The sequence below is a fragment of the Somniosus microcephalus genome, chromosome 5 (assembly GCF_052327205.1).
Source record: "Somniosus microcephalus isolate GS21.2 chromosome 5, FLI_Smic_1.0, whole genome shotgun sequence".
Lineage (NCBI taxonomy): Eukaryota > Metazoa > Chordata > Chondrichthyes > Squaliformes > Somniosidae > Somniosus > Somniosus microcephalus.
Window position 1 is genome coordinate 219007607 of NC_140991.1, and position 19069 is coordinate 219026675.

A 19069-nucleotide genomic window follows, 5' to 3' on the forward strand; every position below is an offset into this window, starting at 1 on the left:
CCTTGATGTGTGGATCCAGAGTAGTAATTCCACCCAAATTGAAGGATAGAGTGCTCAATGAGCTTCATGAGGGTCATCTGGGAGGGGTAAAAATGAAGAACTTAGCCAGAGCATTTGTGTGGTGGCCAGGAATCGATAGAGAAATCGAAGAGATGACCAAGAGCTGTGCAGGATGCCAGAAGGTCCAAAACGCCCCACCACAAGCCCCTCTACATCCATGGGAGTGGCCCTCATCTCCATGGCAAAGGGTGCACATTGATTTTGCTGGTCCCTTTATGGACTCGATGTTTTTAATTGCGGTGGATGCACATTCAAAGTGGCCAGAGGTAATAAAAATGTCCTCAACCACCACAGAAAAAACTATCACAGTCTTACGAACCATATTCGCCAGAAATGGGCTGTCTGAACAGATTTGCTCTGACAATGGGCCACAGTTTGTGTCTGAAGAGTTCCGGAGGTTCTTAAAGAACAATGGTGTTAAGCATTACACATCCGCCCCATATCATCCAGCCACTAATGGATTGGCCGAGAGGTTTGCTCAAACATTCAAGAAGGCTATCAAGGCAATGTGTAATGAAGATATACCACTACAACACAAGGTGGATAACGTCTTGTTTGCCTACCGGAATGCGACACATGCGGTTACCAACCAAACTCCAGCCATGATGTTCTTCAATCGAAGACTACGATGCCGCTTGGATTTGGTTAAGCCAAACGTCAGAAGAGATGTGGAGAACAGGTAGTTTCAGAATATGAATGAAAGGCCGACCAGGAGTTTTAAGATAGGTCAACCAGATTTGGCCCGGGACTACCGCACAGAGAAATGGCAGCCAGGAACGATCTGTACACGGCAAGGACCTCTAATGTATACCATGGACGTTGGAGAGAGCATTGTAAGATGCAATGCTGACCAGATTCTAGAGTCACTGGAAAACGTCAACTCCACACCACGATCTGATACACCTGGCGATGAAACCAAAGTACCAATTGCATCTACCGTAGAATCGGTGATATTGGAAGCAGACGAACCAAACAACGACATTGATCCCGACTCAACCTTGCCGGAAGAACCTGGTATCCCAAAGAGGCGTTATCCAGACAGAATCAGGAAGCCTCCTCAAAGACTGAACTTATAATTGCTTAACTTCAACCAATGTATCTAGCAACCGTAATTGTAATCGTAATTAGTTATTATTTAGTTGTTAAATGAATGTTATGTACTGTTTATCTAAAAGGGGAGGAATTGTTGTGTATGTACCTTTAAGGGAATAACTGGTCTCAGACTGCAGTACCGGCAGTGACCACCCCTGTATAAAAGGCCCTAGCAGGCTTCTGTAGTTTCAGTTTCCAGGTTGTCTCCATTCAGTAAAGACTTGTTATAATTAACTCCTGCAGTCCGTGTCTCAATTATACACGGACATAATAGGGGGGCCGCAGTCTGACTGGGGGGAGGTGGAGAACATCGGGGGCCGGAGTCTGACTGGGGGGGGAAGTGGAGAACATCGGGGGGCCGGAGTCTGACTGGGGGGGGAAGTGGAGAACATCGGGGGGCCGGAGTCTGACTGGGGGGGTGGGGAGGTGGAGAACATCGGGGGGCTGGAGTCTGACTGGGGGGGGGAAGTGGAGAACATCGGGGGGCCGGAGTCTGACTGGGGGGGGAGGTGGAGAACATCGGGGGGCTGGAGTCTGACTGGGGGGGAGGTGGAGAACATCGGGGGGCTGGAGTCTGACTGGGGGGGGAGGTGGAGAACATCGGGGGGCTGGAGTCTGACTGGGGGGGAGGTGGAGAACATCGGGGGCCGGAGTCTGACTGGGGGGGGAGGTGGAGAACATCGGGGGCTGGAGTCTGACTGCGGGGGGGAGATGGAGAACATCGGGGGGCTGGAGTCTGACTGGGGGGGAGGTGGAGAACATCGGGGGCTGGAGTCTGACTGGGGGGGGAGGTGGAGAACATCGGGGGGCTGGAGTCTGACTGGGGGGGGAGGTGGAGAACATCGGGGGGCCGGAGTCTGACTGGGGGGAGGTGGAGAACATCGGGGGGCTGGAGTCTGACTGGGGGGGGAGGTGGAGAACATCGGGGGGCTGGAGTCTGACTGGGGGGGGGCGGTGGAGAACATCGGGGGGCTGGAGTCTGACTGGGGGGGAGATGGAGAACATCGGGGGGCCGGAGTCTGACTGGGGGGGGCGGTGGAGAACATCGGGGGGCCACAGTCTGACTGGGGGGGGAAGGTGGAGAACATCGGGGGGCTGGAGTCTGACTGGGGGGGGAGGTGGAGAACATCGGGGGGCTGGAGTCTGACTGGGGGGGGGAGGTTGAGAACATCGGGGGGCCGGAGTCTGACTGGGGGGGGAGGTGGAGAACATCGGGGGCTGGAGTCTGACTGGGGGGGGAGGTGGAGAACATCGGGGGGCTGGAGTCTGACTGGGGGGGGATGTGGAGAACATCGGGGGGCCACAGTCTGACTGGGGGGGGAGGTGGAGAACATCGGGGGGCCGGAGTCTGACTGGGGGGGGAGGTGGAGAACATCGGGGGGCTGGAGTCTGACTGGGGGGGAGGTGGAGAACGTCGGGGGGCCGGAGTCTGACTGGGGGGGCAAGTGGAGAACATTGGGGGGCCGGAGGCTGACTGGGGGGGTGAGGTGGAGAACATCGGGGGGCTGGAGTCTGACTGGGGGGGGAGGTGGGGAACATCGGGGGGCTGGAGTCTGACTGGGGGGGAGGTGGAGAACATCGGGGGGCCGGAGTCTGACTGGGGGGGGGTGGAGAACATCGGGGGGCCGGAGTCTGACTGGGGGGGGGGAAGTGGAGAACATCGGGGGGCTGGAGTCTGACTGGGGGGGGCGGTGGAGAACATCGGGGGGCTGGAGTCTGACTGGGGGGGGAGGTGGAGAACATCGGGGGGCCGGAGTCTGACTGGGGGGGGGCGGTGGAGAACATCGGGGGGCCGGAGTCTGACTGGGGGGGGGAAGTGGAGAACATCGGGGGCCGGAGTCTGACTGGGGGGGCGGTGGAGAACATCGGGGGGCCGGAGTCTGACTGGGGGGAGGTGGAGAACATCGGGGGGCCACAGTCTGACTGGGGGGGGAGAGGTGGAGAACATCGGGGGCTGGAGTCTGACTCGGGGGGAGGTGGAGAACATCGGGGGGCTGGAGTCTGACTGGGGGGGGGAGGTGGAGAACATCGGGGGGCCGGAGTCTGACTGGGGGGGGAGGTGGAGAACATCGGGGGCCGGAGTCTGACTGGGGGGGAGGTGGAGAACATCGGGGGGCTGGAGTCTGACTGGGGGGGGAGGTGGAGAACATCGGGGGCCGGAGTCTGACTGGCGGGGGGAGGGGGAGAACATCGGGGGGCCTGAGTCTGACTGGGGGGGGAGGTGGAGAACATCGGGGGGCTGGAGTCTGACTGGGGGGGAGGTGGAGAACATCGGGGGGCTGGAGTCTGACTGGGGGGGGAGGTGGAGAACATCGGGGGCCGGAGTCTGACTGGGGGGCGAGGTGGAGAACATCGGGGGGCCGGAGTCTGACTGGGGGGGGAGGTGGAGAACATCGGGGGCCGGAGTCTGACTGGGGGGGAGGTGGAGAACATCGGGGGGCTGGAGTCTGACTCGGGGGGGAGGTGGAGAACATCGGGGGCCGGAGTCTGACTGGGGGGGGGAGGGGGAGAACATCGGGGGGCCGGAGTCTGACTGGGGGGGGAGGTGGAGAACATCGGGGGCTGGAGTCTGACTGGGGGGGAAGGTGGAGAACATCGGGGGTCTGGAGTCTGACTGGGGGGGAGCTGGAGAACATCGGGGGCTGGAGTCTGACTGGAGGGGGAGGTGGAGAACATCGGGGGGCTGGAGTCTGACTCGGGGGGGAAGGTGGAGAACATCGGGGGCCCGGAGTCTGACTGGGGGGGGAGGTGGAGAACACCGGGGGCTGGAGTCTGACTGCGGGGGGAGGTGGAGAACATCGGGGGGCCGGAGTCTGACTGGGGGGGGAGGTGGAGAACACCGGGGGCTGGAGTCTGACTGCGGGGGGAGGTGGAGAACATCGGGGGGCCGGAGTCTGACTGGGGGGGGAGGTGGAGAACATCGGGGGCTGGAGTCTGACTGGGGGGGGAGGTGGAGAACATCGGGGGGCCGGAGTCTGACTGGGGGGGGAGGTGGAGAACATCGGGGGCTGGAGTCTGACTGGGGGGGGAGGTGGAGAACATCGGGGGGCTGGAGTCTGACTGGGGGGGGAGGTGGAGAACATCGGGGGGCCGCAGTCTGACTGGGGGGGGAGGTGGAGAACATCGGGGGCTGGAGTCTGACTGGGGGGGGGCGGTGGAGAACATCGGGGGGCCACAGTCTGACTGGGTGGGGAGGTGGAGAACATCGGGGGGCCGCAGTCTGACTGGGGGGGGAGGTGGAGAACATCGGGGGGCCACAGTCTGACTGGGGGGGGAGGTGGAGAACATCGGGGGCTGGAGTCTGACTGGGGGGGGAGGTGGAGAACATCGGGGGGCTGGAGTCTGACTGGCGGGGGGAGGTGGAGAACATCGGGGGGCCGGGGTCTGACTGGGGGGGGAGGTGGAGAACATCGGGGGCTGGAGTCTGACTGGGGGGGGAGGTGGAGAACATCGGGGGGCTGGAGTCTGACTGGGGGGGGAGGTGGAGAACATCGGGGGGCCACAGTCTGACTGGGGGGGGGAGGTGGAGAACATCGGGGGGCCGGAGTCTGACTGGGGTGGGAGGTGGAGAACATCGGGGGGCCGGAGTCTGACTGGGGGGGCAAGTGGAGAACATTGGGGGGCCGGAGTCTGACTGGGGGGGTGAGGTGGAGAACATCGGGGGGCTGGAGTCTGACTGGGGGGGGAGGTGGGGAACATCGGGGGGCTGGAGTCTGACTGGGGGGGAGGTGGAGAACATCGGGGGGCCGGAGTCTGACTGGGGGGGGGGAAGTGGAGAACATCGGGGGGCTGGAGTCTGACTGGGGGGGGCGGTGGAGAACATCGGGGGGCTGGAGTCTGACTGGGGGGGGAGGTGGAGAACATCGGGGGGCCGGAGTCTGACTGGGGGGGGGCGGTGGAGAACATCGGGGGGCCGGAGTCTGACTGGGGGGGTGAAGTGGAGAACATCGGGGGCCGGAGTCTGACTGGGGGGGCGGTGGAGAACATCGGGTGGCCGGAGTCTGACTGGGGGGAGGTGGAGAACATCGGGGGGCCACAGTCTGACTGGGGGGGGAGAGGTGGAGAACATCGGGGGCTGGAGTCTGACTCGGGGGGAGGTGGAGAACATCGGGGGGCTGGAGTCTGACTGGGGGGGGGAGGTGGAGAACATCGGGGGGCCGGAGTCTGACTGGGGGGGGAGGTGGAGAACATCGGGGGCCGGAGTCTGACTGGGGGGGAGGTGGAGAACATCGGGGGGCTGGAGTCTGACTGGGGGGGGAGGTGGAGAACATCGGGGGCCGGAGTCTGACTGGCGGGGGGAGGGGGAGAACATCGGGGGGCCTGAGTCTGACTGGGGGGGGAGGTGGAGAACATCGGGGGGCTGGAGTCTGACTGGGGGGGAGGTGGAGAACATCGGGGGGCTGGAGTCTGACTGGGGGGGGAGGTGGAGAACATCGGGGGCCGGAGTCTGACTGGGGGGCGAGGTGGAGAACATCGGGGGGCCGGAGTCTGACTGGGGGGGGAGGTGGAGAACATCGGGGGCCGGAGTCTGACTGGGGGGGAGGTGGAGAACATCGGGGGGCTGGAGTCTGACTCGGGGGGGAGGTGGAGAACATCGGGGGCCGGAGTCTGACTGGGGGGGGGAGGGGGAGAACATCGGGGGGCCGGAGTCTGACTGGGGGGGGAGGTGGAGAACATCGGGGGGCCGGAGTCTGACTGGGGGGGGAGGTGGAGAACATCGGGGGGCTGGAGTCTGACTGGGGGGGAAGGTGGAGAACATCGGGGGTCTGGAGTCTGACTGGGGGGGAGGTGGAGAACATCGGGGGCTGGAGTCTGACTGGAGGGGGAGGTGGAGAACATCGGGGGGCTGGAGTCTGACTCGGGGGGGAAGGTGGAGAACATCGGGGGCCCGGAGTCTGACTGGGGGGGGAGGTGGAGAACACCGGGGGCTGGAGTCTGACTGCGGGGGGAGGTGGAGAACATCGGGGGGCCGGAGTCTGACTGGGGGGGGAGGTGGAGAACACCGGGGGCTGGAGTCTGACTGCGGGGGGAGGTGGAGAACATCGGGGGGCCGGAGTCTGACTGGGGGGGGAGGTGGAGAACATCGGGGGCTGGAGTCTGACTGGGGGGGGAGGTGGAGAACATCGGGGGGCCGGAGTCTGACTGGGGGGGGAGGTGGAGAACATCGGGGGCTGGAGTCTGACTGGGGGGGGAGGTGGAGAACATCGGGGGGCTGGAGTCTGACTGGGGGGGGAGGTGGAGAACATCGGGGGGCCGCAGTCTGACTGGGGGGGGGAGGTGGAGAACATCGGGGGGCCGGAGTCTGACTGGGGTGGGAGGTGGAGAACATCGGGGGGCCGGAGTCTGACTGGGGGGGCAAGTGGAGAACATTGGGGGGCCGGAGTCTGACTGGGGGGGTGAGGTGGAGAACATCGGGGGGCTGGAGTCTGACTGGGGGGGGAGGTGGAGAACATCGGGGGGCCGCAGTCTGACTGGGGGGGGAGGTGGAGAACATCGGGGGCTGGAGTCTGACTGGGGGGGGGCGGTGGAGAACATCGGGGGGCCACAGTCTGACTGGGTGGGGAGGTGGAGAACATCGGGGGGCCGCAGTCTGACTGGGGGGGGAGGTGGAGAACATCGGGGGGCCACAGTCTGACTGGGGGGGGAGGTGGAGAACATCGGGGGCTGGAGTCTGACTGGGGGGGGAGGTGGAGAACATCGGGGGGCTGGAGTCTGACTGGCGGGGGGAGGTGGAGAACATCGGGGGGCCGGGGTCTGACTGGGGGGGGAGGTGGAGAACATCGGGGGCTGGAGTCTGACTGGGGGGGGAGGTGGAGAACATCGGGGGGCTGGAGTCTGACTGGGGGGGGAGGTGGAGAACATCGGGGGGCCACAGTCTGACTGGGGGGGGGAGGTGGAGAACATCGGGGGGCCGGAGTCTGACTGGGGTGGGAGGTGGAGAACATCGGGGGGCCGGAGTCTGACTGGGGGGGCAAGTGGAGAACATTGGGGGGCCGGAGTCTGACTGGGGGGGTGAGGTGGAGAACATCGGGGGGCTGGAGTCTGACTGGGGGGGGAGGTGGGGAACATCGGGGGGCTGGAGTCTGACTGGGGGGGAGGTGGAGAACATCGGGGGGCCGGAGTCTGACTGGGGGGGGGGGGTGGAGAACATCGGGGGGCCGGAGTCTGACTGGGGGGGGGAAGTGGAGAACATCGGGGGGCTGGAGTCTGACTGGGGTGGGCGGTGGAGAACATCGGGGGGCTGGAGTCTGACTGGGGGGGGAGGTGGAGAACATCGGGGGGCCGGAGTCTGACTGGGGGGGGCGGTGGAGAACATCGGGGGGCCGGAGTCTGACTGGGGGGGGGAAGTGGAGAACATCGGGGGCCGGAGTCTGACTGGGGGGGCGGTGGAGAACATCGGGGGGCCGGAGTCTGACTGGGGGGAGGTGGAGAACATCGGGGGGCCACAGTCTGACTGGGGGGGGGGGAGGTGGAGAACATCGGGGGCTGGAGTCTGACTCGGGGGGAGGTGGAGAACATCGGGGGGCTGGAGTCTGACTGGGGGGGGGAGGTGGAGAACATCGGGGGGCCGGAGTCTGACTGGGGGGGAGGTGGAGAACATCGGGGGGCCGGAGTCTGACTGGGGGGGGAGGTGGAGAACATCGGGGGGCTGGTGTCTGACTGGGGGGGGAGGTGGAGAACATCGGGGGCCGGAGTCTGACTGGGGGGGAGGTGGAGAACATCGGGGGGCTGGTGTCTGACTGGGGGGGGAGGTGGAGAACATCGGGGGCCGGAGTCTGACTGGCGGGGGGAGGGGGAGAACATCGGGGGGCCTGAGTCTGACTGGGGGGGGAGGTGGAGAACATCGGGGGCTGGAGTCTGACTGGGGGGGAAGGTGGAGAACATCTGGGGGCTGGAGTCTGACTGGGGGGGAGGTGGAGAACATCGGGGGGCTGGAGTCTGACTGGGGGGCGAGGTGGAGAACATCGGGGGGCCACAGTCTGACTGGGGGGGGAGGTGGAGAACATCGGGGGCTGGAGTCTGACTGGGGGGGAGGTGGAGAACATCGGGGGCCGGAGTCTGACTGGGGGGCGAGGTGGAGAACATCGGGGGGCCACAGTCTGACTGGGGGGGGAGGTGGAGAACATCGGGGGCTGGAGTCTGACTGGGGGGGAGGTGGAGAACATCGGGGGGCCGGAGTCTGACTGGGGGGGGAGGTGGAGAACATCGGGGGCCGGAGTCTGACTGGGGGGGGAGGTGGAGAACATCGGGGGCTGGTGTCTGACTGGGGGGGGAAGGTGGAGAACATCGGGGGGCCGGAGGCTGACTGGGGGGGTGAGGTGGAGAACATCGGGGGCTGGAGTCTGACTGGGGGGGAAGGTGGAGAACATCGGGGGGCTGGAGTCTGACTGGGGGGGAGGTGGAGAACATCGGGGGGCTGGAGTCTGACTGGGGGGGGAGGTGGAGAACATCGGGGGCTGGAGTCTGACTGGGGGGGGAGGTGGAGAACATCGGGGGGCCGGAGTCTGACTGGGGGGGGAAGTGGAGAACATCGGGGGGCCGGAGTCTGACTGGGGGGGCGGTGGAGAACATCGGGGGCTGGAGTCTGACTGGGGGGGGAGGTGGAGAACATCGGGGGGCCGGAGTCTGACTGGGGGGGGAAGGTGGAGAACATCGGGGGATGGAGTCTGACTGGGGGGGGAGGTGGAGAACATCGGGGGCTGGAGTCTGACTGGGGGGGCGGTGGAGAACATTGGGGGGCTGGAGTCTGACTGGGGGGGGAGGTGGAGAACATCGGGGGCTGGAGTCTGACTGGGGGGGGAGGTGGAGAACATCGGGGGCCGGAGTCTGACTCGGGGGGGAGGTGGAGAACATCGGGGGCTGGAGTCTGACTGGGGGGGGAGGTGGAGAACATCGGGGGGCTGGAGTCTGACTGGGGGGGGGAGGTGGAGAACATCGGGGGCTGGAGTCTGACTGGGGGGGGAGGTGGAGAACACCGGGGGGCTGGAGTCTGACTGGGGGGGGAGGTGGAGAACATCGGGGGATGGAGTCTGACTGGGGGCGGAGGTGGAGAACATCGGGGGGCTGGAGTCTGACTGGGGGGGGAGGTGGAGAACATCGGGGGGCTGGAGTCTGACTCGGGGGGGAGGTGGAGAACATCGGGGGCTGGAGTCTGACTGGGGGGGAGGTGGAGAACATCGGGGGGCCGGAGTCTGACTGGGGGGGAGGTGGAGAACATCGGGGGGCCGGAATCTGACTCGGGGGGGAGGTGGAGAACATCGGGGGGCCGGAATCTGACTGGGGGGGGAGGTGGAGAACATCGGGGGCTGGAGTCTGACTGGGGGGGGAGGTGGAGAACATCGGGGGCCGGAGTCTGACTCGGGGGGGAGGTGGAGAACATCGGGGGCTGGAGTCTGACTGGGGGGGGAGGTGGAGAACATCGGGGGGCTGGAGTCTGACTGGGGGGGGGAGGTGGAGAACATCGGGGGCTGGAGTCTGACTGGGGGGGGAGGTGGAGAACATCGGGGGGCTGGAGTCTGACTGGGGGGGGGAGGTGGAGAACATCGGGGGCTGGAGTCTGACTGGGGGGGGAGGTGGAGAACATCGGGGGGCTGGAGTCTGACTGGGGGGGAGGTGGAGAACATCGGGGGGCCGGAGTCTGACTGGGTGGTGAGGTGGAGAACATCGGGGGGCCGGAGTCTGACTGGGGGGGAGGTGGAGAACATCGGGGGGCCACAGTCTGACTGGGTGGGGAGGTGGAGAACATCGGGGGGCCACAGTCTGACTGGGGGGGGAAGTGGAGAACATCGGGGGGCTGGAGTCTGACTGGGGGGGGAGGTGGAGAACATCGGGGGGCCGGAGTCTGACTGGGGGGGGAGGTGGAGAACATCGGGGGGCTGGAGTCTGACTGGGGGGGGAGGTGGAGAACATCGGGGGGCTGGAGTCTGACTGGGGGGGGAGGTGGAGAACATCGGGGGCTGGAGTCTGACTGGGGGCGGAGGTGGAGAACATCGGGGGGCTGGAGTCTGACTGGGGGGGGGAAGTGGAGAACATCGGGGGCCGGAGTCTGACTGGGGGGGGAGGTGGAGAACATCGGGGGGCCGCAGACTGACTGGGGGGGGAGGTGGAGAACATCGGGGGGCTGGAGTCTGACTCGGGGGGGAAGGTGGAGAACATCGGGGGCTGGAGTCTGACTCGGGGGGGAGGTGGAGAACATCGGGGGCTGGAGTCTGACTGGGGGGGGGAGGTGGAGAACATCGGGGGGCCGGAGTCTGACTGGGGGGGGGAGGTGGAGAACATCGGGGGCTGGAGTCTGACTCGGGGGGGAGGTGGAGAACATCGGGGGGCCGGAGTCTGACTCGGGGGGGAGGTGGAGAACATCGGGGGGCCGGAGTCTGACTGGGGGGGGAGGTGGAGAACATCGGGGGCCGGAGTCTGACTGGGGGGGGAGGTGGAGAACATCGGGGGCTGGAGTCTGACTGGGGGGGGAGGTGGAGAACATCGGGGGCTGGAGTCTGACTGGGGGGGGCGGTGGAGAACATCGGGGGGCTGGAGTCTGACTGGGGGGGAGGTGGAGAACATCGGGGGGCCGGAGTCTGACTGGGGGCGGAGGTGGAGAACATCGGGGGCTGGAGTCTGACTGGGGGGGAGGTGGAGAACATCGGGGGGCCACAGTCTGACTGGGGGGGGAGGTGGAGAACATCGGGGGGCTGGAGTCTGACTGGGGGGGGAGGTGGAGAACATCGGGGGGCCGGAGTCTGACTGGGGGGGGAGGTGGAGAACATCGGGGGCCGGAGTCTGACTGGGGGGAGGTGGAGAACATCGGGGGCCGGAGTCTGACTGGGGGGGGAGGGGGAGAACATCGGGGGGCCTGAGTCTGACTGGGGGGGGAGGTGGAGAACATCGGGGGCTGGAGTCTGACTGGGGGGGGAGGTGGAGAACATCGGGGGCTGGAGTCTGACTGGGGGGGGAGGTGGAGAACATCGGGGGGCTGGAGTCTGATTGGGGGGGGAGGTGGAGAACATCGGGGGGCCGGGGTCTGACTGGGGGGGAGGTGTAGAACATCGGGGGCCGGAGTCTGACTGGGGGGGAGGTGGAGAACATCGGGGGCTGGAGTCTGACTGGGGGGGAGGTGGAGAACATCGGGGGCCGGAGTCTGACTGGGGGGGAGGTGGAGAACATCGGGGGCCGGAGTCTGACTGGGGGGGAGGTGGAGAACATCGGGGGGCCACAGTCTGACTGGGGGGGGGAGGTGGAGAACATCGGGGGCTGGAGTCTGACTGGGGGGGGAGGTGGAGAACATCGGGGGGCCGGAGTCTGACTGGGGGGGAGGTGGAGAACATCGGGGGGCCACAGTCTGACTGGGTGGGGAGGTGGAGAACATCGGGGGCTGGAGTCTGACTGGGGGGGAGGTGGAGAACATCGGGGGGCTGGAGTCTGACTGGGGGGGGAGGTGGAGAACATCGGGGGCTGGAGTCTGACTGGGGGGGGAGGTGGAGAACATCGGGGGGCCGCAGTCTGACTGGGGGGGAGGTGGAGAACATCGGGGGGCCGGAGTCTGACTGGGGGGGGAGGTGGAGAACATCAGGGGGCCGCAGTCTGACTGGGGGGGAGGTGGAGAACATCGGGGGCCGCAGTCTGACTGGGGGGGAGGTGGAGAACATCGGGGGGCCGCAGTCTGACTGGGGGGGGGAGGTGGAGAACATCGGGGGCTGGAGTCTGACTGGGGGGGGAGGTGGAGAACATCGGGGGCTGGAGTCTGACTGGGGGGGGAGGTGGAGAACATCGGGGGGCTGGAGTCTGACTGGGGGGGAAGGTGGAGAACATCGGGGGGCTGGAGTTTGACTGGGGGGGGAGGTGGAGAACATTGGGGGGCCGGAGTCTGACTGGGGGGGGGAGGTGGAGAACATTGGGGGGCCGGAGTCTGACTGGGGGGGAGGTGGAGAACATCGGGGGGCTGGAGTCTGACTGGGGGGGGAGGTGGAGAACATTGGGGGGCCGGAGTCTGACTGGGGGGGGGAGGTGGAGAACATCGGGGGCCGGAGTCTGACTGGGGGGGGAGGTGGAGAACATCGGGGGCCGGAGTCTGACTGTGGGGGGAGGTGGAGAACATCGGGGGCTGGAGTCTGACTTGGGGGGGAGGTGGAGAACATTGGGGGGCCGGAGTCTGACTGGGGGGGGGAGGTGGAGAACATCGGGGGCCGGAGTCTGACTGGGGGGGGAGGTGGAGAACATCGGGGGCCGGAGTCTGACTGGGGGGGGAGGTGGAGAACATCGGGGGGCCACAGTCTGACTGGGGGGGGAGGTGGAGAACATCGGGGGGCCGGAGTCTGACTGGGGGGGGAGGGGGAGAACATCGGGGGCTGGAGTCTGACTGGGGGGGGGAGGTGGAGAACATCGGGGGGCTGGAGTCTGACTGGGGGGGGGAGGTGGAGAACATCGGGGGGCCGGAGTCTGACTGGGGGGGGTAGTGGGAGAACATCGGGGGCCGGAGTCTGACTGGGGGGGAGGTGGAGAACATCGGGGGCTGGAGTCTGACTGGGGGGGGGAGGTGGAGAACATCGGGGGGCTGGAGTCTGACTGGGGGGGGAGGTGGAGAACATCGGGGGGCCGGAGTCTGACTGGGGGGGGAGGTGGAGAACATCGGGGGGCCGGAGTCTGACTGGGGGGGGAAGTGGAGAACATCGGGGGGCCGGAGTCTGACTGGGGGGGGAGGTGGAGAACATCGGGGGGCCGGAGTCTGACTGGGGGGGGAGGTGGAGAACATCGGGGGCTGGAGTCTGACTGGGGGGGGAGGTGGAGAACATCGGGGGGCCGGAGTCTGACTGGGGGGGGAGGTGGAGAACATCGGGGGCCGGAGTCTGACTGGGGGGGAGGTGGAGAACATCGGGGGGCTGGAGTCTGACTGGGGGGGGAGGTGGAGAACATCGGGGGCTGGAGTCTGACTGGGGGGGAGGTGGAGAACATCGGGGGGCCGCAGTCTGACTGGGGGGGAGGTGGAGAACATCGGGGGCTGGAGTCTGACTGGGGGGGAGGTGGAGAACATCGGGGGCCGGAGTCTGACTGGGGGGGGAGGTGGAGAACATCGGGGGGCCACAGTCTGACTGGGGGGGAGGTGGAGAACATCGGGGGGCCGGAGTCTGACTGGGGGGGGAGGTGGAGAACATCGGGGGGCCACAGTCTGACTGGGGGGGAGGTGGAGAACATCGGGGGCTGGAGTCTGACTGGGGGGGAGGTGGAGAACATCGGGGGCCGGAGTCTGACTGGGGGGGGAGGTGGAGAACATCGGGGGGCCACAGTCTGACTGGGGGGGAGGTGGAGAACATCGGGGGGCCGGAGTCTGACTGGGGGGGGAGGTGGAGAACATCGGGGGGCCACAGTCTGACTGGGGGGGAGGTGGAGAACATCGGGGGCTGGAGTCTGACTGGGGAGGGAGGTGGAGAACATCGGGGGGCCGGAGTCTGACTGGGGGGGAGGTGGAGAACATCGGGGGCCGGAGTCTGACTGGGGGGGGAGGTGGAGAATATCGGGGGGCCGGAGTCTGACTGGGGGGGGGAGGGGGAGAACATCGGGGGGCTGGAGTCTGACTGGGGGGGAGGTGGAGAACATCGGGGGGCTGGAGTCTGACTGGGGGAGGAGGTGGAGAACATCGGGGGGCTGGAGTCTGACTGGGGGGGGAGGTGGAGAACATCGGGGGGCCGGAGTCTGACTGGGGGGGAGGTGGAGAACATCGGGGGGCTGGAGTCTGACTGGGGGGGAGGTGGAGAACATCGGAGGCTGGAGTCTGACTGGGGGGGAAGGTGGAGAACATCGGAGGCTGGAGTCTGACTGGGGGGGAGGTGGAGAACATCGGGGGGCTGGAGTCTGACTGGGGGGGAGGTGGAGAACATCGGGGGCCAGAGTCTGACTGGGGGGGAAGGTGGAGAACATCGGGGGGCTGGAGTCTGACTGGGGGGGAGGTGGAGAACATCGGGGGGCTGGAGTCTGACTGGGGGGGAGGTGGAGAACATCGGGGGGCTGGAGTCTGACTGGGGGAGGAGGTGGAGAACATCGGGGGGCTGGAGTCTGACTGGGGGGGGAGGTGGAGAACATCGGGGGGCCGGAGTCTGACTGGGGGGGGAGGTGGAGAACATCGGGGGGCTGGAGTCTGACTGGGGGGGGAGGTGGAGAACATCGGGGGGCCGGAGTCTGACTGGGGGGGGAGGTGGAGAACATCGGGGGGCTGGAGTCTGACTGGGGGGGGAGGTGGAGAACATCGGGGGGCTGGAGTCTGACTGGGGGGGGAAGTGGAGAACATCGGGGGGCCGGAGTCTGACTGGGGGGGGAGGTGGAGAACATCGGGGGGCCGGAGTCTGACTGGGGGGGGAGGTGGAGAACATCGGGGGCTGGAGTCTGACTGGGGGGGAGGTGGAGAACATCGGGGGGCTGGAGTCTGACTGGGGGGGGGAGGTGGAGAACATCGGGGGGCTGGAGTCTGACTGGGGGGGGGAGGTGGAGAACATCGGGGGGCTGGAGTCTGACTGGGGGGGGGAGGTGGAGAACATCGGGGGCTGGAGTCTGACTGGGGGGGGGAGGTGGAGAACATCGGGGGCTGGAGTCTGACTGGGGGGGGAGGTGGAGAACATCGGGGGGCTGGAGTCTGACTGGGGGGGGAGGTGGAGAACATCGGGGGGCCGCAGTCTGACTGGGGGGGGGAGGTGGAGAACATCGGGGGCCAGAGTCTGACTGAGGGGGAGGTGGAGAACATCGGGGGCCGGAGTCTGACTGGGGGGGGAGGTGGAGAACATCGGGGGGCTGGAGTCTGACTGGGGGGGAGGTGGAGAACATCGGGGGGCTGGAGTCTGACTGGGGGGGAGGTGGAGAACATCGGGGGGCCGGAGTCTGACTGGGGGGGGAGGTGGAGAACATCGGGGGCCGGAGTCTGACTGGGGGGGAGGTGGAGAACATCGGGGGGCTGGAGTCTGACTGGGGGGGAGGTGGAGAACATCGGGGGGCCACAGTCTGACTGGGGGGGGAGGTGGAGAACATCGGGGGGCTGGAGTCTGACTGGGGGGGAGGTGGAGAACATCGGGGGCTGGAGTCTGACTGGGGGGGAGGTGGAGAACATCGGGGGCTGGAGTCTGACTGGGGGGGGAGGTGGAGAACATCGGGGGCTGGAGTCTGACTGGGGGGGAGGTGGAGAACATCGGGGGCTGGAGTCTGACTGGGGGGGGAGGTGGAGAACATCGGGGGGCTGGAGTCTGACTGGGGGGGGAGGTGGAGAACATCGGGGTGCCGGAGTCTGACTGGGGGGGGAGGTGGAGAACATCGGGGGGCTGGAGTCTGACTGGGGGGGGAGGTGGAGAACATCGGGGTGCCGGAGTCTGACTGGGGGGGGAGGTGGAGAACATCGGGGGGCTGGAGTCTGACGGGGGGGGGAGGTGGAGAACATCGGGGGCTGGAGTCTGACTCGGGGGGGAGGTGGAGAACATCGGGGGGCTGGAGTCTGACTGGGGGGGGGAGGTGGAGAACATCGGGGGCTGGAGTCTGACTGAGGGGGGAGGTGGAGAACATCGGGGGGCCGCAGTCTGACTGGGGGGGGAGGTGGAGAACATCGGGGGCTGGAGTCTGACTGAGGGGGGAGGTGGAGAACATCGGGGGGCCGGAGTCTGACTGGGGGGGGAGGTGGAGAACATCGGGGGCTGGAGTCTGACTGAGGGGGGAGGTGGAGAACATCGGGGGGCTGGAGTCTGACTGGGGGGGGAGGTGGAGAACATCGGGGGGCTGGAGTCTGACTCGGGGGGGAGGTGGAGAACATCGGGGGGCCGGAGTCTGACTGGGGGGGAGGTGGAGAACATCGGGGGGCCGGAGTCTGACTGAGGGGGGAGGTGGAGAACATCGGGGGGCCAGAGTCTGACTGAGGGGGGAGGTGGAGAACATCGGGGGGCTGGAGTCTGACTCGGGGGGGAGGTGGAGAACATCGGGGGGCCGGAGTCTGACTGAGGGGGGAGGTGGAGAACATCGGGGGGCCGGAGTCTGACTGGGGGGGAGGTGGAGAACATCGGGGGCTGGAGTCTGACTGGGGGGGGGAGGTGGAGAACATCGGGGGCTGGAGTCTGACTCGGGGGGGAGGTGGAGAACATCGGGGGGCCGGAGTCTGACTGGGGGGGAGGTGGAGAACATCGGGGGCCGGAGTCTGACTGAGCGGGGAGGTGGAGAACATCGGGGGCTGGAGTCTGACTGGGGGGGAGGTGGAGAACATCGGGGGGCCGGAGTCTGACTGGGGGGGAGGTGGAGAACATCGGGGGCCGGAGTCTGACTGAGCGGGGAGGTGGAGAACATCGGGGGCTGGAGTCTGACTGGGGGGGAGGTGGAGAACATCGGGGGGCCGGAGTCTGACTGGGGGGGGAGGTGGAGAACACCGGGGGCTGGAGTCTGACTGGGGGGGGAGGTGGAGAACATCGGGGGGCCGGAGTCTGACTGGGGGGGGAGGTGGAGAACATCGGGGGGCCGGAGTCTGACTGGGGGGGGAGGTGGAGAACATCGGGGGGCCAGAGTCTGACTGGGGGGGAGGTGGAGAACATCGGGGGGCCGGAGTCTGACTGGGGGGGGAGGTGGAGAACATCGGGGGCCAGAGTCTGACTCGGGGGGGAGGTGGAGAACATCGGGGGGCCGGAGTGTGACTGGGGGGGGAGGTGGAGAACATCGGGGGGCCGGAGTGTGACTGGGGGGGGAGGTGGAGAACATCGGGGGGCCGGAGTCTGACTGGGGGGGGGAGGTGGAGAACATCGGGGTGCCGGAGTCTGACTGGGGGGGGAGGTGGAGAACATCGGGGGGCCGGAGTCTGACTGGGGGGGAGGTGGAGAACATCGGGGGGCCGGAGTCTGACTGGGGGGGAGGTGGAGAACATCGGGGGGCTGGAGTCTGACTGGGGGGGGGGAGGTGGAGAACATCGGGGGGCTGGAGTCTGACTGGGGGGGAGGTGGAGAACATCGGGGGGCCAGAGTCTGACTGGGGGGGGGGAGGTGGAGAACATCGGGGGGCTGGAGTCTGACTGGGGGGGGAGGTGGAGAACATCGGGGGGCCAGAGTCTGACTGGGGGGGGAGGTGGAGAACATCGGGGGGCCAGAGTCTGACTGGGGGGGGGGAGGTGGAGAACATCGGGGGCTGGAGTCTGACTGGGGGGGAGGTGGAGAACATCGGGGGGCCGCAGTCTGACTGGGGGTGGGGAGGTGGAGAACATCGGGGGCTGGAGTCTGACTGGGGGCTAGGGGGGAGGGGGAGAACATCGGGGGCGTCCTGAAGATCAATGGTGGGGGCTGGCCGGGAAGGCGATCAGAGGCCTGGGAGGGGGGAATCAGAGACCGAGCAGGGGGGATCCAGGAGTGGGTTAGGCAGGGACACTGGATCCAGGAGATAAGTATAAAGGCACTTACTTCCTCGACCCAGCACTCCACGCCTTCCTCCCGACACCTCCGAAACCCGACCAGCCACCGTTAAATTTAAAATGATGGTTACATTTGAGGCATTCCAGCCTCATTATAATATTTAAATGGCTGACCCGCCTCTTGGAGTGGTTTGGCTGCCCGCCCCCCATCCCACCTCCATTAAAACCGGAAGTGGGTGGGTTGGAGGTGGGTTCTGGTCAAGATTCAGATTTTAAACACTTTGGGCTACAAATTTGGTACATTTGCACCTCCCTTTAGCGCCATCCTAATAAAAGCCATTTAATAACACAGAGAATACAGAATAGCAATAATTCCCACAAGTTTTGGGCTATTACCAACTTATTAGAATCAGTAATTAATATAAAGTAACACATGACCACAGGTAGAAAAAAAAAGAAACCCTCCAAAATCGATTGAGAAATAAGGATTCTGCAAATCTGCATATCTGCTGGCCTTCTGCCTTTTCATCAGCTCCTAGCAACCACAAGCACCTGTTTTAATACTGGTCTCAATATGATTGGGTGCAACTGGGACAGTGTCGATGAAAAATGATACGATGTCGCTATTTCGTTATTATGTCATTTTAACGTGCCCGCCCAATATCCTTCCCCACCTGCTCGAGAAAAAGGCTGTAAAACTCAGAGGGGGAGAAATTCGGTTGTTAGCGTCACCTAAAGAGGCTGAGAAGTGGGGTGCTAGCCAATTTCCGGGCGGGCGCAGGGCGCCTAGCGCCTCGCCCCATATTGAGCATGCATTTAGCGCCGGCGCTAAATCTTAGCGCTCGCTTATGGGCGCAGGCTGATTATGACGTCATTTGAGTGTGCAACGCCTTTTGGTGCCCCGGACCGGAAATTCAGTGGCGCCCCCCTCCGTAGCACCTGGCGCTAATAGTGACAGCTTACCTGGAACCTTACCAAGTCGCTCTCGGGCTGGAGGAGCGTTATTTAAAGGGGACTGGTGTGGTTTAAAAGCGGCAGCCATTTTTGGAGCACAACTTCCTCGAGAGCTACAAAGAGTTGCTGAGCTGCACACTGAGAGCCATTTGACCACTGAGCCAGCACAGGCAGACGATCTTCAGCCTTCTGACCATCACCTTGCTGTTGGTGAGCCTTGACAACGGGGAAACTTCCTGTGGGCACTTATTATGGGGGCTACATTGGAGGGGAACATCCTGCTGCTGAATCATCTGGAAAGGGCACTGAGACGCTGGGAGAGGGGGGCGGGTATGGCCAGACGGAGGAGAGCCAACAGACGTCGCCGCAGCAGACCTTACGCTGGCAGGGTTTTCCGACAGCAGTTTTCCTACATGAACATGCCGGAGGAGCAGTGTGTCAGAAGGCTGCGATTTAGAAAGGAGGTGGTGACTGAGCTGTGCCAGCTGCTTCAGCCAGATCTGCAGCCTCAGATAAGGTGCAGGACATCTCTGTCGGTGGCTGAGAAGATGCCTGCTGGCCTGAACTTCTACGCGAGCGGCTCTTCTCAGGCTGCGCGTCAGAGGCTGATCAGAAGTA

The 19069-nt window shown here is 65.4% G+C and overlaps 1 long non-coding RNA gene across 1 annotated transcript in view; it reads right to left on the reverse strand.

The window, feature by feature from the left end:
* LOC147117585 (uncharacterized) overlaps positions 1 to 17663 on the reverse strand; it is a 45103-nt gene extending 27440 nt beyond the window's left edge. The window contains exon 1 of the long non-coding RNA XR_015078485.1: positions 17547 to 17663. This is a non-coding gene — a long non-coding RNA (uncharacterized LOC147117585). The remainder of the gene's footprint in view (positions 1 to 17546) is intronic.
* Positions 17664 to 19069: the final 1406 nt, after the last annotated feature.